The following is a 27,568-nucleotide window of genomic DNA, read 5'->3' as shown; positions in this document are numbered from 1 at the left end:
TCTCTCTTCTTCCCCTCTTTCCTTTTCCGTCCGGTCGAACACCAAAGATTTTCAGACATGATTGAAATTAATAAAGTTTGGCCTCAATTACAAAAGGGGTTTATTCAGACATACCTTTGGTTTGTCAGAAGATTAATAACCCCTCTTGTTAAAGCAAAATATGTCCAACACAAGAGGCCCTCAGCTCTCGTCTGTCTGCCCAGCTGTTGGACAGGACAAGTTAAAAAAGAAAAAAAAAAAAAAAAAAAAAAAAAATAAAGATGGAGCAACTGTTTGGAGTCATGAGCCTCTTACTGAAGAAAGATGTTTGCTTGTTTGTCCCTAATAAATATGCTAACAGCCTTAATAAGTTGAGAGCCAGTGATGACCCATGGGTCAGCCAGGCTCCAGTCTCCCGCCGTCAGGGTCACGTCTGCTCCAGGTTGCAAGTGAGCTGCAGAAACACACAGGTGTGTTGAGCTTTGTGTCAGCAGGACAAACACACACATGTCCTGGGACTCTGATCTGTAGGCTTCATGTGGTTTAGATTCCACAGCAGAAATCTCCAGTTCTGCCCCAATTAAGCAAATGTTTACTATATAAATATTAACTATGTTTGATTCAATATTAATGATAAAAACACCTTTATTGTTGATGATCACTTTAACACAAGTGAAATAATTAACAAACCGCTGGACATTACCTGCTCAAAGGCAGTGTCTTCTTTACAGTTGTTTTTTTTATAAATAACCAACATTCACTTTCTCTAAATAGTTCTGCTTGATTTAATACATACATTTTATTTAAAATATGTATAAGATAGGATATAGAAAAAAAATATAAGAACCATGTATAAAACAAGACTTTAAATTAAAATTTTAAAATAGGATAAATAAAAAATAAACTAAAGCATTATTAAATGATGTCATAACTACTGAGCTGAACTAGTGAATGATGTCATTGCTCCCAGAATATAAACCAGGGGACTCTGTTAACATGAATGATGTAATCATGATGTCATGATGTCATCAGATGTCATGATTTCATTTGACATGACATCTGATGACATCTGATGTCATCAGATGTCATTTGACATCACACAATGACATCATTTGAAGTCAGAAGGCTTCCAAGAAAACTCTTGTATACGTGTGCTTTCAAGCTTCTAACAGTTCTGAACGAGCACGTGAGAAATGAGCACAAAGATGTCCAACCACACAACAAAGACAGCCGCCAACGTTCCAACCCAGACAAAGAACGGAGAGGCAAAACAGAGTCTGGTCTTCACCAACACCCACTTTAAGACACCGTATCAAACACCAACAATGTCTGCGAACACAGATTTCAAAAAGGTGAACCCTAAGGTGTCCGTTCAAAAGACTGAAAGAGTGGAAAAACTGTCTCCAAAAAAGACAGACGCCAATGTTCCAACGCAGGTCAATAACGGAGAGGTCAAAAAGAAGAAAAAGGTCTTCAATAATGCCAATAAAGTAGTGTATAGTTTCATGTCAACATCTGAGAACAGGAACTTGCTCAGGACAGCCCCGGAGAGGAGCAATCCCTACACTAAAAACAACACTAAACATGTGGAATATTGGACCAAAAAAGAGGTATATCAGCCTCAGAAGAAAATGGAAACAGAGAGTGACCTCCAAAAACAGATCGAGACATTGAAAGAAAAGCTGCAGAAGAAGGAAATGTTTCTGGATCTGGAAGAAGAGAGGAGACGTTCAGCTCAGATAGATTTGGACCTGTACATCCCAGTATTGGCACAGATGGAAAAAGAGTTCCAGGTGGAGCATGAACGTGGGCAGGTTTTGGAGAAGGAAATCTCCAAACATAAACAGGTGATTTCCAGAGTCATGAGGTTGAATTTACCAAAGAAGTTCAACCTACTCAATCCAAACTCAAGAAAGGAAAGAAAATTCTGTGTTTGAATGAGCTCGATGACTTTGGGGAAGTTGAAGAATTAAAAAATCTCAATTCACAACTTGATGAGTTGGTGATCTCCAATCTGGACCTGAAAACCAAGTTGAAGCTGCAGGAAAAGGAAACAAAAAGGCTTCAAGAGCAAGTAACTGAGCTCACCAAACAACTGGATGGGTTCAGCTGTGAATAATTGGGTTGTGTTATTGGGGGTTAGAGTTGAAAGACTGTAGGTCATTCAGCTGTAAATGGTTGGGTTGTTATGGTTACAGGGGGTTACTTAGAGTTGAAATGACTGTAGGTCATTCAGCTGTAAATGGTTGGGTTGTCATGGTTACAGGGGGTTAGAGTTGAAGTGACTGGAGGTCATTCATCTGTAAATAATTGGGTTGTCATGGTTACAACCCAACTATTGGTTAGGGTTTTAGACAGTTAGGGCAGCAAAGAAAGGTGTGTACTTTGAAAATACTGTAAATCAGGCCTGCTCAATCCTGGTCCACTGGATCACTTTTTAGATCATTATAGATGATAAAACACACAAAGGCAATTTTTTTTACAATTGAGGGAAAAAGAACTAAATAAGGGAAAAAAAGAAAGACTGTTCACTATGGGGGGGGGTTGAAAAAACAGGGCAGCACGTTGATTTGTTTAGTCGACTGAATCACTTGTCAGGTACAGATACATGTCACCACACTAAACATTGGGTTAGATTAAGGATTTCAGAAGCTAAGTACACAGAGATTTTGGCTGTGAATATATAATTGGCGCTTAAAAAAACAGGGCGGCACGTTGGTTTGTTGGGTCAACCTTATTACCTGACAGACCCGTGTCTGTGTGGGTTTTCTCTGAGGACTTCAGTTTCCCCCCACTAATCCAAATTCACTTGTGTTGACAAACTAAATTTATCTACAGACAAAAAAAAATCAGTCACCCAAAATGATTGGTAACAAATTAAAAGAGGTTGAGCAGGCCTGTGGGTTTCCTCCGAGAACTTTGATTTTCCCACACAAATTATTAGTAATTAGCTAACAAACTAAATTTTCCCCTCCCTGAATCGCCACCTTATCGTGGTGGAGGGGTTTGAGTGCCTGAATGTACGCCCTGGAGCAATGTTGTCAGGTGCATTTGCCCTGCTCCTGCAGGACAAATGCCCCATCATGGCAGTGTCGCTCCTGGGAGACTTCAGGCAGGACTAAGGGCGATTCAAAAGATCCTCAGAAAAACAGAAACAGCAAAGATCCAGTTTCCATGTCCTAAACAAAAGTCATCACCAACTCAAAAGCTTCTTTTCATGTTTGGTCAAAAAATAAAGAGACTGATAATGGTATGCCTGCTTTAGCACGTTAGGGTTCGATTCCCTACGGTGCTCTGCCAAATTTTTGGACTTTGATACATGAAAAGATGAGCACTGCAACCAGAAAGCTGGATCAACGCTTATGTCAACCTAAGAATCTTCATGGCTTTTTGTAGCGCTTTGTTCTTGTATACCTTGATGTTGATTTCCTCCAGGAACTCTTGGCATATTAAAGGATAAAAATGTGAGCTCCACTCTCCTTTAATCAGCTTTCTTGGATACATATTGGTCACTGAAACATTCAGTTCTCTCAAAAACAATTTCTCTTCTGCACCAATTCTGAACCACGCTGACCCTGAAAAGCCATTTGGTGTAGAAGTGGACGCATCAGAATCTGCTGTGGGTTCTGTGCTCTCATCATTTTCTGACTCTGATAACAGTCATGTGCTTTCTTCTCCAGCAAACTGACCTCATCTGTAAAAACTACAGCATAAGGGACAAGGAGCTACTAGCCAGTAAACTGATGCTTGAAGAAAGCAGGCTTTGGCTCTAGGCGTGGAACAGCCATTCACAATCTGGACTGATCATAAGAACCTCTCTTACCTGAAAGACGGGAAACGCCTAAATCCCCGGCAAGCCAGAGGGTCTTTGTTTCTCTACCGCTTCCCTTTCCCTGTTTCCTTCAGAACTGGAACCAAGAACCAGAAATCTGATGCCGTCTCTGGACAATATTCCATGGACTCTGACTTCCTTTGAACCCATCCAGCCTCTCTCCTGTGTCATTGCTGCATCACCTGGAACACAGAATCAGTGGTGAGAAAGTCAAAAACCACTGAACCCAAAGACCAACGCTGACTTCCAGAAGCTACACGCTCCCTGATGTTGAAGTTATTTTTTATGTCTTCCTGGATTTTTATAATGATGGTGTAATTGTTTGTACTAAAGACCAATTTTCCATAATCTTTATAAAAAATAAAGCAATTATTGGACTTTATTTTGTAAAAAGCTACTTCAATAAAGTGTCTGAGAACATATAACTGCAGAAAAACTATCCTAGATATCTGCCCAGCTCTGATTGTGGAGTTAAAGACATCTAAGCAGACGGGATGTGGGCCATGTGCTGCTGGTTTCATCGTAGAAGAGGAAGTTCATCGCTGTCTGCAGCTCCTCAAGCTCCAGGTTACTCAGGAAACTCCTCTGAAGCTCCGCCTCCTCTCCTTTTCCCATTGTAGCCCTTCAGGAGAACCACAGCAGACTGGCATAGTAATCAATCGGCCAGCTTTGTCATGAATCTATGGTGATGTAGTCTGTCATGTTCTCGATGCCTCTCAACATACTCTGGGGATTATTGGATGTAAAATGTTTCTGGATCCTCTGAGCACATGCAGCTTCCACCCTCTTCACTCCAGTGTGCAGCTCCCTTCTTGCTGCTCTAAATGCCACCTCCTCAAGAGACCGGAATGCAGCATTCCTGGCTTTCAGGAGAGAGCGCACCTCTGCATTCAGCCAGGGTTTCTGGTTAACCCTTGTACTATCCTAGGCACTTTAACGTTGGGAGTTGGGTCATCTAGACCCACTAGACAGTGCCCTGAACCTTTTTTCTTCAATGATTTGTGATCTTCACTGGTGTCCATGGATTACATGAAATCTTTCCACCTTTATCCACCTTTGTCGTGGTAGGAAGAACACGTCAATGGAAGGGGGGGCTCATCTAAGATAGAACAAGGGTTAAACAGGAAATACTGAAATACGAGGATTGAGGTCTGAATTTTCTGGAAGGGTTGATGGTTTTATGAAAGCTGTTGGGGACACACAAAGGCAAGTGACTGAATGCACGGTGCGAATGGACAAAGCAGAGCTGCGTCTCTCCTCTGTGGAGGATGTTCAAACAAGCATGAATGCTGAAGTAACGAAGCTGGTGAAAAATATTTGGAGGAGAAAATAATTGATTTGGAAACCAGATCACGGATGAATAATCTCCGACTTGTTAATCTACCCAAAGGTGCAAAAGGCTCCAACGCATGTGTGTTTTTGGAAAGCTGGCATCTACACCCGGGTCACCAAGTTCCGCTCCTGGATAAAGGAGAACTGTGGATTGTAGCAGCTCCAAGCTGGACTTACCATACGAACTCTGTGCATCCTGGACAACGGAAGGCTTTTGGGAGGAACAAAAGAAAAAAGTAAGAATACTGTCACTGATCAACTGTTTCAATTAAGTTCTATTCATTTAAAAAGTATTTTTAGGATTCATGGCCTAACAGAGATCATCCTCCAAAACTATAGTTTGTTAAGTTGTTTCCTTTGTTCAAAGATGTTATTTTTGCACTCGAGTTGAAAATGTGATGAGTGAATCATTGCCCATTGTTGGAATGTTTGTCTTTCACTACTATGAGGTGCAGGTTTGGAGGTTGGGGGTGTGTGTGGTGTCATCACCATAACATTCAGATGGAGCAACTGTTTGGAGTCATGAGCCTCTTACTGAAGAAAGATGTTTGCTTGTTTGTCCCTAATAAATATGCTAACAGCCTTAATAAGTTGAGAGCCAGTGATGACCCATGGGTCAGCCAGGCTCCAGTCTCCCGCCGTCAGGGTCACGTCTGCTCCAGGTTGCAAGTGAGCTGCAGAAACACACAGGTGTGTTGAGCTTTGTGTCAGCAGGACAAACACACAAATGTCCTGGGACTCTGATCTGTAGGCTTCCTGTGGTTTAGATTCCACAGCAGAAATCTCCAGTTCTGCCCCAATTAAGCAAATGTTTACTATATAAATATTAACTATGTTTGATTCAATATTAATGATAAAAACACCTTTATTGTTGATGATCACTTTAACACAAGTGAAATAATTAACAAACCGCTGGACATTACCTGCTCAAAGGCAGTGTCTTCTTTACAGTTGTTTTTTTTATAAATAACCAACATTCACTTTCTCTAAATAGTTCTGCTTGATTTAATACATACATTTTATTTAAAATATGTATAAGATAGGATATAGAAAAAAAATATAAGAACCATGTATAAAACAAGACTTTAAATTAAAATTTTAAAATAGGATAAATAAAAAATAAACTAAAGCATTATTAAATGATGTCATAACTACTGAGCTGAACTAGTGAATGATGTCATTGCTCCCAGAATATAAACCAGGGGACTCTGTTAACATGAATGATGTAATCATGATGTCATGATGTCATCAGATGTCATGATTTCATTTGACATGACATCTGATGACATCTGATGTCATCAGATGTCATTTGACATCACACAATGACATCATTTGAAGTCAGAAGGCTTCCAAGAAAACTCTTGTATACGTGTGCTTTCAAGCTTCTAACAGTTCTGAACGAGCACGTGAGAAATGAGCACAAAGATGTCCAACCACACAACAAAGACAGCCGCCAACGTTCCAACCCAGACAAAGAACGGAGAGGCAAAACAGAGTCTGGTCTTCACCAACACCCACTTTAAGACACCGTATCAAACACCAACAATGTCTGCGAACACAGATTTCAAAAAGGTGAACCCTAAGGTGTCCGTTCAAAAGACTGAAAGAGTGGAAAAACTGTCTCCAAAAAAGACAGACGCCAATGTTCCAACGCAGGTCAATAACGGAGAGGTCAAAAAGAAGAAAAAGGTCTTCAATAATGCCAATAAAGTAGTGTATAGTTTCATGTCAACATCTGAGAACAGGAACTTGCTCAGGACAGCCCCGGAGAGGAGCAATCCCTACACTAAAAACAACACTAAACATGTGGAATATTGGACCAAAAAAGAGGTATATCAGCCTCAGAAGAAAATGGAAACAGAGAGTGACCTCCAAAAACAGATCGAGACATTGAAAGAAAAGCTGCAGAAGAAGGAAATGTTTCTGGATCTGGAAGAAGAGAGGAGACGTTCAGCTCAGATAGATTTGGACCTGTACATCCCAGTATTGGCACAGATGGAAAAAGAGTTCCAGGTGGAGCATGAACGTGGGCAGGTTTTGGAGAAGGAAATCTCCAAACATAAACAGGTCATTGGTGATTTCCAGAGTCATGAGGTTGAATTTACCAAAGAAGTTCAACCTACTCAATCCAAACTCAAGAAAGGAAAGAAAATTCTGTGTTTGAATGAGCTCGATGACTTTGGGGAAGTTGAAGAATTAAAAAATCTCAATTCACAACTTGATGAGTTGGTGATCTCCAATCTGGACCTGAAAACCAAGTTGAAGCTGCAGGAAAAGGAAACAAAAAGGCTTCAAGAGCAAGTAACTGAGCTCACCAAACAACTGGATGGGTTCAGCTGTGAATAATTGGGTTGTGTTATTGGGGGTTAGAGTTGAAAGACTGTAGGTCATTCAGCTGTAAATGGTTGGGTTGTTATGGTTACAGGGGGTTACTTAGAGTTGAAATGACTGTAGGTCATTCAGCTGTAAATGGTTGGGTTGTCATGGTTACAGGGGGTTAGAGTTGAAGTGACTGGAGGTCATTCATCTGTAAATAATTGGGTTGTCATGGTTACAACCCAACTATTGGTTAGGGTTTTAGACAGTTAGGGCAGCAAAGAAAGGTGTGTACTTTGAAAATACTGTAAATCAGGCCTGCTCAATCCTGGTCCACTGGATCACTTTTTAGATCATTATAGATGATAAAACACACAAAGGCAATTTTTTTTACAATTGAGGGAAAAAGAACTAAATAAGGGAAAAAAAGAAAGACTGTTCACTATGGGGGGGGGGTTGAAAAAACAGGGCAGCACGTTGATTTGTTTAGTCGACTGAATCACTTGTCAGGTACAGATACATGTCACCACACTAAACATTGGGTTAGATTAAGGATTTCAGAAGCTAAGTACACAGAGATTTTGGCTGTGAATATATAATTGGCGCTTAAAAAAACAGGGCGGCACGTTGGTTTGTTGGGTCAACCTTATTACCTGACAGACCCGTGTCTGTGTGGGTTTTCTCTGAGGACTTCAGTTTCCCCCCACTAATCCAAATTCACTTGTGTTGACAAACTAAATTTATCTACAGACAAAAAAAAATCAGTCACCCAAAATGATTGGTAACAAATTAAAAGAGGTTGAGCAGGCCTCTGGGTTTCCTCCGAGAACTTTGATTTTCCCACACAAATTATTAGTAATTAGCTAACAAACTAAATTTTCCCCTCCCTGAATCGCCACCTTATCGTGGTGGAGGGGTTTGAGTGCCTGAATGTACGCCCTGGAGCAATGTTGTCAGGTGCATTTGCCCTGCTCCTGCAGGACAAATGCCCCATCATGGCAGTGTCGCTCCTGGGAGACTTCAGGCAGGACTAAGGGCGATTCAAAAGATCCTCAGAAAAACAGAAACAGCAAAGATCCAGTTTCCATGTCCTAAACAAAAGTCATCACCAACTCAAAAGCTTCTTTTCATGTTTGGTCAGAAAATAAAGAGACTGATAATGGTATGCCTGCTTTAGCACGTTAGGGTTCGATTCCCTACGGTGCTCTGCCAAATTTTTGGACTTTGATACATGAAAAGATGAGCACTGCAACCAGAAAGCTGGATCAACGCTTATGTCAACCTAAGAATCTTCATGGCTTTTTGTAGCGCTTTGTTCTTGTATACCTTGATGTTGATTTCCTCCAGGAACTCTTGGCATATTAAAGGATAAAAATGTGAGCTCCACTCTCCTTTAATCAGCTTTCTTGGATACATATTGGTCACTGAAACATTCAGTTCTCTCAAAAACAATTTCTCTTCTGCACCAATCCTGAACCACGCTGACCCTGAAAAGCCATTTGGTGTAGAAGTGGACGCATCAGAATCTGCTGTGGGTTCTGTGCTCTCATCATTTTCTGACTCTGATAACAGTCATGTGCTTTCTTCTCCAGCAAACTGACCTCATCTGTAAAAACTACAGCATAAGGGACAAGGAGCTACTAGCCAGTAAACTGATGCTTGAAGAAAGCAGGCTTTGGCTCTAGGCGTGGAACAGCCATTCACAATCTGGACTGATCATAAGAACCTCTCTTACCTGAAAGACGGGAAACGCCTAAATCCCCGGCAAGCCAGAGGGTCTTTGTTTCTCTACCGCTTCCCTTTCCCTGTTTCCTTCAGAACTGGAACCAAGAACCAGAAATCTGATGCCGTCTCTGGACAATATTCCATGGACTCTGACTTCCTTTGAACCCATCCAGCCTCTCTCCTGTGTCATTGCTGCATCACCTGGAACACAGAATCAGTGGTGAGAAAGTCAAAAACCACTGAACCCAAAGACCAACGCTGACTTCCAGAAGCTACACGCTCCCTGATGTTGAAGTTATTTTTTATGTCTTCCTGGATTTTTATAATGATGGTGTAATTGTTTGTACTAAAGACCAATTTTCCATAATCTTTATAAAAAATAAAGCAATTATTGGACTTTATTTTGTAAAAAGCTACTTCAATAAAGTGTCTGAGAACATATAACTGCAGAAAAACTATCCTAGATATCTGCCCAGCTCTGATTGTGGAGTTAAAGACATCTAAGCAGACGGGATGTGGGCCATGTGCTGCTGGTTTCATCGTAGAAGAGGAAGTTCATCGCTGTCTGCAGCTCCTCAAGCTCCAGGTTACTCAGGAAACTCCTCTGAAGCTCCGCCTCCTCTCCTTTTCCCATTGTAGCCCTTCAGGAGAACCACAGCAGACTGGCATAGTAATCAATCGGCCAGCTTTGTCATGAATCTATGGTGATGTAGTCTGTCATGTTCTCGATGCCTCTCAACATACTCTGGGGATTATTGGATGTAAAATGTTTCTGGATCCTCTGAGCACATGCAGCTTCCACCCTCTTCACTCCAGTGTGCAGCTCCCTTCTTGCTGCTCTAAATGCCACCTCCTCAAGAGACCGGAATGCAGCATTCCTGGCTTTCAGGAGAGAGCGCACCTCTGCATTCAGCCAGGGTTTCTGGTTAACCCTTGTACTATCCTAGGCACTTTAACGTTGGGAGTTGGGTCATCTAGACCCACTAGACAGTGCCCTGAACCTTTTTTCTTCAATGATTTGTGATCTTCACTGGTGTCCATGGATTACATGAAATCTTTCCACCTTTATCCACCTTTGTCGTGGTAGGAAGAACACGTCAATGGAAGGGGGGGCTCATCTAAGATAGAACAAGGGTTAAACAGGAAATACTGAAATACGAGGATTGAGGTCTGAATTTTCTGGAAGGGTTGATGGTTTTATGAAAGCTGTTGGGGACACACAAAGGCAAGTGACTGAATGCACGGTGCGAATGGACAAAGCAGAGCTGCGTCTCTCCTCTGTGGAGGATGTTCAAACAAGCATGAATGCTGAAGTAACGAAGCTGGTGAAAAATATTTGGAGGAGAAAATAATTGATTTGGAAACCAGATCACGGATGAATAATCTCCGACTTGTTAATCTACCCAAAGGTGCAAAAGGCTCCAACGCATGTGTGTTTTTGGAAAGCTGGCATCTACACCCGGGTCACCAAGTTCCGCTCCTGGATAAAGGAGAACTGTGGATTGTAGCAGCTCCAAGCTGGACTTACCATACGAACTCTGTGCATCCTGGACAACGGAAGGCTTTTGGGAGGAACAAAAGAAAAAAGTAAGAATACTGTCACTGATCAACTGTTTCAATTAAGTTCTATTCATTTAAAAAGTATTTTTAGGATTCATGGCCTAACAGAGATCATCCTCCAAAACTATAGTTTGTTAAGTTGTTTCCTTTGTTCAAAGATGTTATTTTTGCACTCGAGTTGAAAATGTGATGAGTGAATCATTGCCCATTGTTGGAATGTTTGTCTTTCACTACTATGAGGTGCAGGTTTGGAGGTTGGGGGTGTGTGTGGTGTCATCACCATAACATTCAGATGGAGCAACTGTTTGGAGTCATGAGCCTCTTACTGAAGAAAGATGTTTGCTTGTTTGTCCCTAATAAATATGCTAACAGCCTTAATAAGTTGAGAGCCAGTGATGACCCATGGGTCAGCCAGGCTCCAGTCTCCCGCCGTCAGGGTCACGTCTGCTCCAGGTTGCAAGTGAGCTGCAGAAACACACAGGTGTGTTGAGCTTTGTGTCAGCAGGACAAACACACAAATGTCCTGGGACTCTGATCTGTAGGCTTCCTGTGGTTTAGATTCCACAGCAGAAATCTCCAGTTCTGCCCCAATTAAGCAAATGTTTACTATATAAATATTAACTATGTTTGATTCAATATTAATGATAAAAACACCTTTATTGTTGATGATCACTTTAACACAAGTGAAATAATTAACAAACCGCTGGACATTACCTGCTCAAAGGCAGTGTCTTCTTTACAGTTGTTTTTTTTATAAATAGCCAACATTCACTTTCTCTAAATAGTTCTGCTTGATTTAATACATACATTTTATTTAAAATATGTATAAGATAGGATATAGAAAAAAAATATAAGAACCATGTATAAAACAAGACTTTAAATTAAAATTTTAAAATAGGATAAATAAAAAATAAACTAAAGCATTATTAAATGATGTCATAACTACTGAGCTGAACTAGTGAATGATGTCATTGCTCCCAGAATATAAACCAGGGGACTCTGTTAACATGAATGATGTAATCATGATGTCATGATGTCATCAGATGTCATGATTTCATTTGACATGACATCTGATGACATCTGATGTCATCAGATGTCATTTGACATCACACAATGACATCATTTGAAGTCAGAAGGCTTCCAAGAAAACTCTTGTATACGTGTGCTTTCAAGCTTCTAACAGTTCTGAACGAGCACGTGAGAAATGAGCACAAAGATGTCCAACCACACAACAAAGACAGCCGCCAACGTTCCAACCCAGACAAAGAACGGAGAGGCAAAACAGAGTCTGGTCTTCACCAACACCCACTTTAAGACACCGTATCAAACACCAACAATGTCTGCGAACACAGATTTCAAAAAGGTGAACCCTAAGGTGTCCGTTCAAAAGACTGAAAGAGTGGAAAAACTGTCTCCAAAAAAGACAGACGCCAATGTTCCAACGCAGGTCAATAACGGAGAGGTCAAAAAGAAGAAAAAGGTCTTCAATAATGCCAATAAAGTAGTGTATAGTTTCATGTCAACATCTGAGAACAGGAACTTGCTCAGGACAGCCCCGGAGAGGAGCAATCCCTACACTAAAAACAACACTAAACATGTGGAATATTGGACCAAAAAAGAGGTATATCAGCCTCAGAAGAAAATGGAAACAGAGACTGACCTCCAAAAACAGATCGAGACATTGAAAGAAAAGCTGCAGAAGAAGGAAATGTTTCTGGATCTGGAAGAAGAGAGGAGACGTTCAGCTCAGATAGATTTGGACCTGTACATCCCAGTATTGGCACAGATGGAAAAAGAGTTCCAGGTGGAGCATGAACGTGGGCAGGTTTTGGAGAAGGAAATCTCCAAACATAAACAGGTCATTGGTGATTTCCAGAGTCATGAGGTTGAATTTACCAAAGAAGTTCAACCTACTCAATCCAAACTCAAGAAAGGAAAGAAAATTCTGTGTTTGAATGAGCTCGATGACTTTGGGGAAGTTGAAGAATTAAAAAATCTCAATTCACAACTTGATGAGTTGGTGATCTCCAATCTGGACCTGAAAACCAAGTTGAAGCTGCAGGAAAAGGAAACAAAAAGGCTTCAAGAGCAAGTAACTGAGCTCACCAAACAACTGGATGGGTTCAGCTGTGAATAATTGGGTTGTGTTATGGGGGGTTAGAGTTGAAAGACTGTAGGTCATTCAGCTGTAAATGGTTGGGTTGTTATGGTTACAGGGGGTTACTTAGAGTTGAAATGACTGTAGGTCATTCAGCTGTAAATGGTTGGGTTGTCATGGTTACAGGGGGTTAGAGTTGAAGTGACTGGAGGTCATTCATCTGTAAATAATTGGGTTGTCATGGTTACAACCCAACTATTGGTTAGGGTTTTAGACAGTTAGGGCAGCAAAGAAAGGTGTGTACTTTGAAAATACTGTAAATCAGGCCTGCTCAATCCTGGTCCACTGGATCACTTTTTAGATCATTATAGATGATAAAACACACAAAGGCAATTTTTTTTACAATTGAGGGAAAAAGAACTAAATAAGGGAAAAAAAGAAAGACTGTTCACTATGGGGGGGGGGTTGAAAAAACAGGGCAGCACGTTGATTTGTTTAGTCGACTGAATCACTTGTCAGGTACAGATACATGTCACCACACTAAACATTGGGTTAGATTAAGGATTTCAGAAGCTAAGTACACAGAGATTTTGGCTGTGAATATATAATTGGCGCTTAAAAAAACAGGGCGGCACGTTGGTTTGTTGGGTCAACCTTATTACCTGACAGACCCGTGTCTGTGTGGGTTTTCTCTGAGGACTTCAGTTTCCCCCCACTAATCCAAATTCACTTGTGTTGACAAACTAAATTTATCTACAGACAAAAAAAAATCAGTCACCCAAAATGATTGGTAACAAATTAAAAGAGGTTGAGCAGGCCTGTGGGTTTCCTCCGAGAACTTTGATTTTCCCACACAAATTATTAGTAATTAGCTAACAAACTAAATTTTCCCCTCCCTGAATCGCCACCTTATCGTGGTGGAGGGGTTTGAGTGCCTGAATGTACGCCCTGGAGCAATGTTGTCAGGTGCATTTGCCCTGCTCCTGCAGGACAAATGCCCCATCATGGCAGTGTCGCTCCTGGGAGACTTCAGGCAGGACTAAGGGCGATTCAAAAGATCCTCAGAAAAACAGAAACAGCAAAGATCCAGTTTCCATGTCCTAAACAAAAGTCATCACCAACTCAAAAGCTTCTTTTCATGTTTGGTCAGAAAATAAAGAGACTGATAATGGTATGCCTGCTTTAGCACGTTAGGGTTCGATTCCCTACGGTGCTCTGCCAAATTTTTGGACTTTGATACATGAAAAGATGAGCACTGCAACCAGAAAGCTGGATCAACGCTTATGTCAACCTAAGAATCTTCATGGCTTTTTGTAGCGCTTTGTTCTTGTATACCTTGATGTTGATTTCCTCCAGGAACTCTTGGCATATTAAAGGATAAAAATGTGAGCTCCACTCTCCTTTAATCAGCTTTCTTGGATACATATTGGTCACTGAAACATTCAGTTCTCTCAAAAACAATTTCTCTTCTGCACCAATCCTGAACCACGCTGACCCTGAAAAGCCATTTGGTGTAGAAGTGGACGCATCAGAATCTGCTGTGGGTTCTGTGCTCTCATCATTTTCTGACTCTGATAACAGTCATGTGCTTTCTTCTCCAGCAAACTGACCTCATCTGTAAAAACTACAGCATAAGGGACAAGGAGCTACTAGCCAGTAAACTGATGCTTGAAGAAAGCAGGCTTTGGCTCTAGGCGTGGAACAGCCATTCACAATCTGGACTGATCATAAGAACCTCTCTTACCTGAAAGACGGGAAACGCCTAAATCCCCGGCAAGCCAGAGGGTCTTTGTTTCTCTACCGCTTCCCTTTCCCTGTTTCCTTCAGAACTGGAACCAAGAACCAGAAATCTGATGCCGTCTCTGGACAATATTCCATGGACTCTGACTTCCTTTGAACCCATCCAGCCTCTCTCCTGTGTCATTGCTGCATCACCTGGAACACAGAATCAGTGGTGAGAAAGTCAAAAACCACTGAACCCAAAGACCAACGCTGACTTCCAGAAGCTACACGCTCCCTGATGTTGAAGTTATTTTTTATGTCTTCCTGGATTTTTATAATGATGGTGTAATTGTTTGTACTAAAGACCAATTTTCCATAATCTTTATAAAAAATAAAGCAATTATTGGACTTTATTTTGTAAAAAGCTACTTCAATAAAGTGTCTGAGAACATATAACTGCAGAAAAACTATCCTAGATATCTGCCCAGCTCTGATTGTGGAGTTAAAGACATCTAAGCAGACGGGATGTGGGCCATGTGCTGCTGGTTTCATCGTAGAAGAGGAAGTTCATCGCTGTCTGCAGCTCCTCAAGCTCCAGGTTACTCAGGAAACTCCTCTGAAGCTCCGCCTCCTCTCCTTTTCCCATTGTAGCCCTTCAGGAGAACCACAGCAGACTGGCATAGTAATCAATCGGCCAGCTTTGTCATGAATCTATGGTGATGTAGTCTGTCATGTTCTCGATGCCTCTCAACATACTCTGGGGATTATTGGATGTAAAATGTTTCTGGATCCTCTGAGCACATGCAGCTTCCACCCTCTTCACTCCAGTGTGCAGCTCCCTTCTTGCTGCTCTAAATGCCACCTCCTCAAGAGACCGGAATGCAGCATTCCTGGCTTTCAGGAGAGAGCGCACCTCTGCATTCAGCCAGGGTTTCTGGTTAACCCTTGTACTATCCTAGGCACTTTAACGTTGGGAGTTGGGTCATCTAGACCCACTAGACAGTGCCCTGAACCTTTTTTCTTCAATGATTTGTGATCTTCACTGGTGTCCATGGATTACATGAAATCTTTCCACCTTTATCCACCTTTGTCGTGGTAGGAAGAACACGTCAATGGAAGGGGGGGCTCATCTAAGATAGAACAAGGGTTAAACAGGAAATACTGAAATACGAGGATTGAGGTCTGAATTTTCTGGAAGGGTTGATGGTTTTATGAAAGCTGTTGGGGACACACAAAGGCAAGTGACTGAATGCACGGTGCGAATGGACAAAGCAGAGCTGCGTCTCTCCTCTGTGGAGGATGTTCAAACAAGCATGAATGCTGAAGTAACGAAGCTGGTGAAAAATATTTGGAGGAGAAAATAATTGATTTGGAAACCAGATCACGGATGAATAATCTCCGACTTGTTAATCTACCCAAAGGTGCAAAAGGCTCCAACGCATGTGTGTTTTTGGAAAGCTGGCATCTACACCCGGGTCACCAAGTTCCGCTCCTGGATAAAGGAGAACTGTGGATTGTAGCAGCTCCAAGCTGGACTTACCATACGAACTCTGTGCATCCTGGACAACGGAAGGCTTTTGGGAGGAACAAAAGAAAAAAGTAAGAATACTGTCACTGATCAACTGTTTCAATTAAGTTCTATTCATTTAAAAAGTATTTTTAGGATTCATGGCCTAACAGAGATCATCCTCCAAAACTATAGTTTGTTAAGTTGTTTCCTTTGTTCAAAGATGTTATTTTTGCACTCGAGTTGAAAATGTGATGAGTGAATCATTGCCCATTGTTGGAATGTTTGTCTTTCACTACTATGAGGTGCAGGTTTGGAGGTTGGGGGTGTGTGTGGTGTCATCACCATAACATTCAGATGGAGCAACTGTTTGGAGTCATGAGCCTCTTACTGAAGAAAGATGTTTGCTTGTTTGTCCCTAATAAATATGCTAACAGCCTTAATAAGTTGAGAGCCAGTGATGACCCATGGGTCAGCCAGGCTCCAGTCTCCCGCCGTCAGGGTCACGTCTGCTCCAGGTTGCAAGTGAGCTGCAGAAACACACAGGTGTGTTGAGCTTTGTGTCAGCAGGACAAACACACAAATGTCCTGGGACTCTGATCTGTAGGCTTCATGTGGTTTAGATTCCACAGCAGAAATCTCCAGTTCTGCCCCAATTAAGCAAATGTTTACTATATAAATATTAACTATGTTTGATTCAATATTAATGATAAAAACACCTTTATTGTTGATGATCACTTTAACACAAGTGAAATAATTAACAAACCGCTGGACATTACCTGCTCAAAGGCAGTGTCTTCTTTACAGTTGTTTTTTTTATAAATAGCCAACATTCACTTTCTCTAAATAGTTCTGCTTGATTTAATACATACATTTTATTTAAAATATGTATAAGATAGGATATAGAAAAAAAATATAAGAACCATGTATAAAACAAGACTTTAAATTAAAATTTTAAAATAGGATAAATAAAAAATAAACTAAAGCATTATTAAATGATGTCATAACTACTGAGCTGAACTAGTGAATGATGTCATTGCTCCCAGAATATAAACCAGGGGACTCTGTTAACATGAATGATGTAATCATGATGTCATGATGTCATCAGATGTCATGATTTCATTTGACATGACATCTGATGACATCTGATGTCATCAGATGTCATTTGACATCACACAATGACATCATTTGAAGTCAGAAGGCTTCCAAGAAAACTCTTGTATACGTGTGCTTTCAAGCTTCTAACAGTTCTGAACGAGCACGTGAGAAATGAGCACAAAGATGTCCAACCACACAACAAAGACAGCCGCCAACGTTCCAACCCAGACAAAGAATGGAGAGGCAAAACAGAGTCTGGTCTTCACCAACACCCACTTTAAGACACCGTATCAAACACCAACAATGTCTGCGAACACAGATTTCAAAAAGGTGAACCTTAAGGTGTCCGTTCAAAAGACTGAAAGAGTGGAAAAACTGTCTCCAAAAAAGACAGACGCCAATGTTCCAACGCAGGTCAATAACGGAGAGGTCAAAAAGAAGAAAAAGGTCTTCAATAATGCCAATAAAGTAGTGTATAGTTTCATGTCAACATCTGAGAACAGGAACTTGCTCAGGACAGCCCCGGAGAGGAGCAATCCCTACACTAAAAACAACACTAAACATGTGGAATATTGGACCAAAAAAGAGGTATATCAGCCTCAGAAGAAAATGGAAACAGAGACTGACCTCCAAAAACAGATCGAGACATTGAAAGAAAAGCTGCAGAAGAAGGAAATGTTTCTGGATCTGGAAGAAGAGAGGAGACGTTCAGCTCAGATAGATTTGGACCTGTACATCCCAGTATTGGCACAGATGGAAAAAGAGTTCCAGGTGGAGCATGAACGTGGGCAGGTTTTGGAGAAGGAAATCTCCAAACATAAACAGGTCATTGGTGATTTCCAGAGTCATGAGGTTGAATTTACCAAAGAAGTTCAACCTACTCAATCCAAACTCAAGAAAGGAAAGAAAATTCTGTGTTTGAATGAGCTCGATGACTTTGGGGAAGTTGAAGAATTAAAAAATCTCAATTCACAACTTGATGAGTTGGTGATCTCCAATCTGGACCTGAAAACCAAGTTGAAGCTGCAGGAAAAGGAAACAAAAAGGCTTCAAGAGCAAGTAACTGAGCTCACCAAACAACTGGATGGGTTCAGCTGTGAATAATTGGGTTGTGTTATGGGGGGTTAGAGTTGAAAGACTGTAGGTCATTCAGCTGTAAATGGTTGGGTTGTTATGGTTACAGGGGGTTACTTAGAGTTGAAATGACTGTAGGTCATTCAGCTGTAAATGGTTGGGTTGTCATGGTTACAGGGGGTTAGAGTTGAAGTGACTGGAGGTCATTCATCTGTAAATAATTGGGTTGTCATGGTTACAACCCAACTATTGGTTAGGGTTTTAGACAGTTAGGGCAGCAAAGAAAGGTGTGTACTTTGAAAATACTGTAAATCAGGCCTGCTCAATCCTGGTCCACTGGATCACTTTTTAGATCATTATAGATGATAAAACACACAAAGGCAATTTTTTTTACAATTGAGGGAAAAAGAACTAAATAAGGGAAAAAAAGAAAGACTGTTCACTATGGGGGGGGGGTTGAAAAAACAGGGCAGCACGTTGATTTGTTTAGTCGACTGAATCACTTGTCAGGTACAGATACATGTCACCACACTAAACATTGGGTTAGATTAAGGATTTCAGAAGCTAAGTACACAGAGATTTTGGCTGTGAATATATAATTGGCGCTTAAAAAAACAGGGCGGCACGTTGGTTTGTTGGGTCAACCTTATTACCTGACAGACCCGTGTCTGTGTGGGTTTTCTCTGAGGACTTCAGTTTCCCCCCACTAATCCAAATTCACTTGTGTTGACAAACTAAATTTATCTACAGACAAAAAAAAATCAGTCACCCAAAATGATTGGTAACAAATTAAAAGAGGTTGAGCAGGCCTGTGGGTTTCCTCCGAGAACTTTGATTTTCCCACACAAATTATTAGTAATTAGCTAACAAACTAAATTTTCCCCTCCCTGAATCGCCACCTTATCGTGGTGGAGGGGTTTGAGTGCCTGAATGTACGCCCTGGAGCAATGTTGTCAGGTGCATTTGCCCTGCTCCTGCAGGACAAATGCCCCATCATGGCAGTGTCGCTCCTGGGAGACTTCAGGCAGGACTAAGGGCGATTCAAAAGATCCTCAGAAAAACAGAAACAGCAAAGATCCAGTTTCCATGTCCTAAACAAAAGTCATCACCAACTCAAAAGCTTCTTTTCATGTTTGGTCAAAAAATAAAGAGACTGATAATGGTATGCCTGCTTTAGCACGTTAGGGTTCGATTCCCTACGGTGCTCTGCCAAATTTTTGGACTTTGATACATGAAAAGATGAGCACTGCAACCAGAAAGCTGGATCAACGCTTATGTCAACCTAAGAATCTTCATGGCTTTTTGTAGCGCTTTGCTCTTGTATACCGTGATGTTGATTTCCTCCAGGAACTCTTGGCATATTAAAGGATATAAATGTTAGCTCCATTCTCCTTTAATCAGCTTTCTTGGATACATATTGGTCACTGAAACATTCAGTTCTCTCAAAAACAATTTCTCTTCTGCACCAATCCTGAACCACGCTGACCCTGAAAAGCCATTTGGTGTAGAAGTGGACGCATCAGAATCTGCTGTGGGTTCTGTGCTCTCATCATTTTCTGACTCTGATAACAGTCATGTGCTTTCTTCTCCAGCAAACTGACCTCATCTGTAAAAACTACAGCATAAGGGACAAGGAGCTACTAGCCAGTAAACTGATGCTTGAAGAAAGCAGGCTTTGGCTCTAGGCGTGGAACAGCCATTCACAATCTGGACTGATCATAAGAACCTCTCTTACCTGAAAGACGGGAAACGCCTAAATCCCCGGCAAGCCAGAGGGTCTTTGTTTCTCTACCGCTTCCCTTTCCCTGTTTCCTTCAGAACTGGAACCAAGAACCAGAAATCTGATGCCGTCTCTGGACAATATTCCATGGACTCTGACTTCCTTTGAACCCATCCAGCCTCTCTCCTGTGTCATTGCTGCATCACCTGGAACACAGAATCAGTGGTGAGAAAGTCAAAAACCACTGAACCCAAAGACCAACGCTGACTTCCAGAAGCTACACGCTCCCTGATGTTGAAGTTATTTTTTATGTCTTCCTGGATTTTTATAATGATGGTGTAATTGTTTGTACTAAAGACCAATTTTCCATAATCTTTATAAAAAATAAAGCAATTATTGGACTTTATTTTGTAAAAAGCTACTTCAATAAAGTGTCTGAGAACATATAACTGCAGAAAAACTATCCTAGATATCTGCCCAGCTCTGATTGTGGAGTTAAAGACATCTAAGCAGACGGGATGTGGGCCATGTGCTGCTGGTTTCATCGTAGAAGAGGAAGTTCATCGCTGTCTGCAGCTCCTCAAGCTCCAGGTTACTCAGGAAACTCCTCTGAAGCTCCGCCTCCTCTCCTTTTCCCATTGCAGCCCTTCAGGAGAACCACAGCAGACTGGCATAGTAATCAATCGGCCAGCTTTGTCATGAATCTATGGTGATGTAGTCTGTCATGTTCTCGATGCCTCTCAACATACTCTGGGGATTATTGGATGTAAAATGTTTCTGGATCCTCTGAGCACATGCAGCTTCCACCCTCTTCACTCCAGTGTGCAGCTCCCTTCTTGCTGCTCTAAATGCCACCTCCTCAAGAGACCGGAATGCAGCATTCCTGGCTTTCAGGAGAGAGCGCACCTCTGCATTCAGCCAGGGTTTCTGGTTAACCCTTGTACTATCCTAGGCACTTTAACGTTGGGAGTTGGGTCATCTAGACCCACTAGACAGTGCCCTGAACCTTTTTTCTTCAATGATTTGTGATCTTCACTGGTGTCCATGGATTACATGAAATCTTTCCACCTTTATCCACCTTTGTCGTGGTAGGAAGAACACGTCAATGGAAGGGGGGGCTCATCTAAGATAGAACAAGGGTTAAACAGGAAATACTGAAATACGAGGATTGAGGTCTGAATTTTCTGGAAGGGTTGATGGTTTTATGAAAGCTGTTGGGGACACACAAAGGCAAGTGACTGAATGCACGGTGCGAATGGACAAAGCAGAGGTGCGTCTCTCCTCTGTGGAGGATGTTCAAACAAGCATGAATGCTGAAGTAACGAAGCTGGTGAAAAATATTTGGAGGAGAAAATAATTGATTTGGAAACCAGATCACGGATGAATAATCTCCGACTTGTTAATCTACCCAAAGGTGCAAAAGGCTCCAACGCATGTGTGTTTTTGGAAAGCTGGCATCTACACCCGGGTCACCAAGTTCCGCTCCTGGATAAAGGAGAACTGTGGATTGTAGCAGCTCCAAGCTGGACTTACCATACGAACTCTGTGCATCCTGGACAACGGAAGGCTTTTGGGAGGAACAAAAGAAAAAAGTAAGAATACTGTCACTGATCAACTGTTTCAATTAAGTTCTATTTGTTCAAAGATGTTATTTTTGCACTCGAGTTGAAAATGTGATGAGTGAATCATTGCCCATTGTTGGAATGTTTGTCTTTCACTACTATGAGGTGCAGGTTTGGAGGTTGGGGGTGTGTGTGGTGTCATCACCATAACATTCAGATGGAGCAACTGTTTGGAGTCATGAGCCTCTTACTGAAGAAAGATGTTTGCTTGTTTGTCCCTAATAAATATGCTAACAGCCTTAATAAGTTGAGAGCCAGTGATGACCCATGGGTCAGCCAGGCTCCAGTCTCCCGCCGTCAGGGTCACGTCTGCTCCAGGTTGCAAGTGAGCTGCAGAAACACACAGGTGTGTTGAGCTTTGTGTCAGCAGGACAAACACACAAATGTCCTGGGACTCTGATCTGTAGGCTTCCTGTGGTTTAGATTCCACAGCAGAAATCTCCAGTTCTGCCCCAATTAAGCAAATGTTTACTATATAAATATTAACTATGTTTGATTCAATATTAATGATAAAAACACCTTTATTGTTGATGATCACTTTAACACAAGTGAAATAATTAACAAACCGCTGGACATTACCTGCTCAAAGGCAGTGTCTTCTTTACAGTTGTTTTTTTTATAAATAGCCAACATTCACTTTCTCTAAATAGTTCTGCTTGATTTAATACATACATTTTATTTAAAATATGTATAAGATAGGATATAGAAAAAAAATATAAGAACCATGTATAAAACAAGACTTTAAATTAAAATTTTAAAATAGGATAAATAAAAAATAAACTAAAGCATTATTAAATGATGTCATAACTACTGAGCTGAACTAGTGAATGATGTCATTGCTCCCAGAATATAAACCAGGGGACTCTGTTAACATGAATGATGTAATCATGATGTCATGATGTCATCAGATGTCATGATTTCATTTGACATGACATCTGATGACATCTGATGTCATCAGATGTCATTTGACATCACACAATGACATCATTTGAAGTCAGAAGGCTTCCAAGAAAACTCTTGTATACGTGTGCTTTCAAGCTTCTAACAGTTCTGAACGAGCACGTGAGAAATGAGCACAAAGATGTCCAACCACACAACAAAGACAGCCGCCAACGTTCCAACCCAGACAAAGAACGGAGAGGCAAAACAGAGTCTGGTCTTCACCAACACCCACTTTAAGACACCGTATCAAACACCAACAATGTCTGCGAACACAGATTTCAAAAAGGTGAACCCTAAGGTGTCCGTTCAAAAGACTGAAAGAGTGGAAAAACTGTCTCCAAAAAAGACAGACGCCAATGTTCCAACGCAGGTCAATAACGGAGAGGTCAAAAAGAAGAAAAAGGTCTTCAATAATGCCAATAAAGTAGTGTATAGTTTCATGTCAACATCTGAGAACAGGAACTTGCTCAGGACAGCCCCGGAGAGGAGCAATCCCTACACTAAAAACAACACTAAACATGTGGAATATTGGACCAAAAAAGAGGTATATCAGCCTCAGAAGAAAATGGAAACAGAGAGTGACCTCCAAAAACAGATCGAGACATTGAAAGAAAAGCTGCAGAAGAAGGAAATGTTTCTGGATCTGGAAGAAGAGAGGAGACGTTCAGCTCAGATAGATTTGGACCTGTACATCCCAGTATTGGCACAGATGGAAAAAGAGTTCCAGGTGGAGCATGAACGTGGGCAGGTTTTGGAGAAGGAAATCTCCAAACATAAACAGGTCATTGGTGATTTCCAGAGTCATGAGGTTGAATTTACCAAAGAAGTTCAACCTACTCAATCCAAACTCAAGAAAGGAAAGAAAATTCTGTGTTTGAATGAGCTCGATGACTTTGGGGAAGTTGAAGAATTAAAAAATCTCAATTCACAACTTGATGAGTTGGTGATCTCCAATCTGGACCTGAAAACCAAGTTGAAGCTGCAGGAAAAGGAAACAAAAAGGCTTCAAGAGCAAGTAACTGAGCTCACCAAACAACTGGATGGGTTCAGCTGTGAATAATTGGGTTGTGTTATGGGGGGTTAGAGTTGAAAGACTGTAGGTCATTCAGCTGTAAATGGTTGGGTTGTTATGGTTACAGGGGGTTAGTTAGAGTTGAAATGACTGTAGGTCATTCAGCTGTAAATGGTTGGGTTGTCATGGTTACAGGGGGTTAGAGTTGAAGTGACTGGAGGTCATTCATCTGTAAATAATTGGGTTGTCATGGTTACAACCCAACTATTGGTTAGGGTTTTAGACAGTTAGGGCAGCAAAGAAAGGTGTGTACTTTGAAAATACTGTAAATCAGGCCTGCTCAATCCAGGTCCACTGGATCACTTTTTAGATCATTATAGATGATAAAACACACAAAGGCAATTTTTTTTACAATTGAGGGAAAAAGAACTAAATAAGGGAAAAAAAGAAAGACTGTTCACTATGGGGGGGGGTTGAAAAAACAGGGCAGCACGTTGATTTGTTTAGTCGACTGAATCACTTGTCAGGTACAGATACATGTCACCACACTAAACATTGGGTTAGATTAAGGATTTCAGAAGCTAAGTACACAGAGATTTTGGCTGTGAATATATAATTGGCGCTTAAAAAAACAGGGCGGCACGTTGGTTTGTTGGGTCAACCTTATTACCTGACAGACCCGTGTCTGTGTGGGTTTTCTCTGAGGACTTCAGTTTCCCCCCACTAATCCAAATTCACTTGTGTTGACAAACTAAATTTATCTACAGACAAAAAAAAATCAGTCACCCAAAATGATTGGTAACAAATTAAAAGAGGTTGAGCAGGCCTGTGGGTTTCCTCCGAGAACTTTGATTTTCCCACACAAATTATTAGTAATTAGCTAACAAACTAAATTTTCCCCTCCCCGAATCGCCACCTTATCGTGGTGGAGGGGTTTGAGTGCCTGAATGTACCCCCTGGAGCAATGTTGTCAGGTGCATTTGCCCTGCTCCTGCAGGACAAATGCCCCATCATGGCAGTGTCGCTCCTGGGAGACTTCAGGCAGGACTAAGGGCGATTCAAAAGATCCTCAGAAAAACAGAAACAGCAAAGATCCAGTTTCCATGTCCTAAACAAAAGTCATCACCAACTCAAAAGCTTCTTTTCATGTTTGGTCAAAAAATAAAGAGACTGATAATGGTATGCCTGCTTTAGCACGTTAGGGTTCGATTCCCTATGGTGCTCTGCCAAATTTTTGGACTTTGATACATGAAAAGATGAGCACTGCAACCAGAAAGCTGGATCAACGCTTATGTCAACCTAAGAATCTTCATGGCTTCTTGTAGCGCTTTGTTCTTGTATACCTTGATGTTGATTTCCTCCAGGAACTCTTGGCATATTAAAGGATAAAAATGTGAGTTCCACTCTCCTTTAATCAGCTTTCTTGGATACATATTGGTCACTGAAACATTCAGTTCTCTCAAAAACAAGTTCTCTCCTGCACCAATTCTGACCCACGCTGACCCTGAAAAGCCATTTGGTGTAGAAGTGGACGCATCAGAATCTGCTGTGGGTTCTGTGCTCTCATCATTTTCTGACTCTGATAACAGTCATGTGCATTCTTCTCCAGCAAACTGACCTCATCTGTAAAAACTACAGCATAAGGGACAAGGAGCTACTAGCCAGTAAACTGATGCTTGAAGAAAGCAGGCTTTGGCTCTAGGCGTGGAACAGCCATTCACAATCTGGACTGATCATAAGAACCTCTCTTACCTGAAAGACGGGAAACGCCTAAATCCCCGGCAAGCCAGAGGGTCTTTGTTTCTCTACCGCTTCCCTTTCCCTGTTTCCTTCAGAACTGGAACCAAGAACCAGAAATCTGATGCCGTCTCTGGACAATATTCCATGGACTCTGACTTCCTTTGAACCCATCCAGCCTCTCTCCTGTGTCATTGCTGCATCACCTGGAACACAGAATCAGTGGTGAGAAAGTCAAAAACCACTGAACCCAAAGACCAACGCTGACTTCCAGAAGCTACACGCTCCCTGATGTTGAAGTTATTTTTTATGTCTTCCTGGATTTTTATAATGATGGTGTAATTGTTTGTACTAAAGACCAATTTTCCATAATCTTTATAAAAAATAAAGCAATTATTGGACTTTATTTTGTAAAAAGCTACTTCAATAAAGTGTCTGAGAACATATAACTGCAGAAAAACTATCCTAGATATCTGCCCAGCTCTGATTGTGGAGTTAAAGACATCTAAGCAGACGGGATGTGGGCCATGTGCTGCTGGTTTCATCGTAGAAGAGGAAGTTCATCGCTGTCTGCAGCTCCTCAAGCTCCAGGTTACTCAGGAAACTCCTCTGAAGCTCCGCCTCCTCTCCTTTTCCCATTGTAGCCCTTCAGGAGAACCACAGCAGACTGGCATAGTAATCAATCGGCCAGCTTTGTCATGAATCTATGGTGATGTAGTCTGTCATGTTCTCGATGCCTCTCAACATACTCTGGGGATTATTGGATGTAAAATGTTTCTGGATCCTCTGAGCACATGCAGCTTCCACCCTCTTCACTCCAGTGTGCAGCTCCCTTCTTGCTGCTCTAAATGCCACCTCCTCAAGAGACCGGAATGCAGCATTCCTGGCTTTCAGGAGAGAGCGCACCTCTGCATTCAGCCAGGGTTTCTGGTTAACCCTTGTACTATCCTAGGCACTTTAACGTTGGGAGTTGGGTCATCTAGACCCACTAGACAGTGCCCTGAACCTTTTTTCTTCAATGATTTGTGATCTTCACTGGTGTCCATGGATTACATGAAATCTTTCCACCTTTATCCACCTTTGTCGTGGTAGGAAGAACACGTCAATGGAAGGGGGGGCTCATCTAAGATAGAACAAGGGTTAAACAGGAAATACTGAAATACAAGGATTGAGGTCTGAATTTTCTGAATATTTGGAGGAGAAAACAATCGATTTGGAAACAAGATCACAGATGAATAATCTCCGATTTGTTAATCTACCCAAAGGTGCAGAAGGCTCCAACGCATGTATGTTTTTGGAAAGCTGGCTGCCTGAAGCACTGGATATCACTCAACTTCTGCAGCCCCTAACCATAGAAAGAGCACATTGGATGGGACCGAAAAGGAGTTCAGACGCGCCAACAAGAACACTGATCATGAGGTTTCATAACGTCAGTCAAAAGGATTTTGTGTCCATAGCAGCAAGATCCAAAAAGGTAATTCTATAAAAGAACCAGCGAGTGAGATTCGTAAACAGTTCGATACCGCATGCCAGCATCTGCGCCAACTTGGACTGGATATGTCCATATTTATGTTATGTTTAATTTTATGACCCACTCTTAACAAAAGTGTAAAGGAAACAGCAGGTTACAGTGATAATAAATACAGTTTGGTCTTAAATACTAGAGTGTGAATTAGGGTCTGAGGTTTATGTTCAGTACAGTGAAAAATATTACTACACAGGCTGTCATTTTATGTTAAACAATTTTTAACACTATTTTAAACACATTTAAGAGTTGTATCTACTTACTTTTTGTTACTATTAACATTGAAAATGGATACATTTACTTTATTTATATTTCATTTTTTACTTTTATTTTATTTTTTATTTATACCTCACACAAAACGGTAAACATAGCATCTGATTGCATTTCTAAAGGATAGAACGAGACTATCAAACTGGTGAATGTCTATGGGCCTAACATAGATGATGACAAATTTTTTACAAACCTTTTTTAACAATTTCTTCATTCCCAAGAAATAGTATCATAGGAGGAGAGTGGAATTGTGACTTGGATCCCTCTTTGGATAGATCACCTGGATCTGACCAAACTCACCACAGAAGCAGTGGCGCCTCCAGAAATTGTTCATGGGGGTGGCCGGTAGGGGGCCACATTAAATCTTGGGGTGGCAAACAAAAACCCTGACCCATATTTTTAAAATTCATTGTACTAAACGTAGTAAAACAACCTTTAGAAAACCAACAGAAAGTTAAATGCCGACTGATACTTTGTAGAACATTAACTTTTAGTAG

The 27,568-nt window shown here is 41.3% G+C and overlaps 1 long non-coding RNA gene across 13 annotated transcripts; it reads right to left on the bottom strand.

Annotated features, from left to right (window-relative positions):
* Positions 1 to 26,560, bottom strand: LOC144993970 (uncharacterized). Of its 13 annotated transcripts, none has more exons than XR_013657303.1 (8): positions 25,292 to 26,560; positions 21,777 to 21,915; positions 19,979 to 21,530; positions 14,587 to 16,601; positions 9,195 to 11,209; positions 5,679 to 5,817; positions 5,321 to 5,354; positions 1,843 to 3,993 (listed from the first exon to the last, which is right to left on the bottom strand). It is a non-coding gene; the product is annotated as an uncharacterized LOC144993970 (long non-coding RNA). The 13 variants fall into 13 exon arrangements; XR_013657304.1 differs by having other exon boundaries at positions 1,843 to 5,817; positions 9,195 to 9,385; positions 10,713 to 10,746; positions 11,071 to 11,209; XR_013657305.1 differs by having other exon boundaries at positions 1,843 to 5,817; positions 14,587 to 14,777; positions 16,105 to 16,138; positions 16,463 to 16,601.
* Between the last annotated feature and the right edge of the window lie 1,008 nt (positions 26,561 to 27,568).

Source organism: Oryzias latipes, chromosome 7, assembly GCF_053564925.1.
Source record: "Oryzias latipes strain Hd-rR chromosome 7, Olatipes_Hd-rR_3.1".
NCBI lineage: Eukaryota > Metazoa > Chordata > Actinopteri > Beloniformes > Adrianichthyidae > Oryzias > Oryzias latipes.
This window is presented reverse-complemented; position numbering and strand designations above follow the sequence as displayed.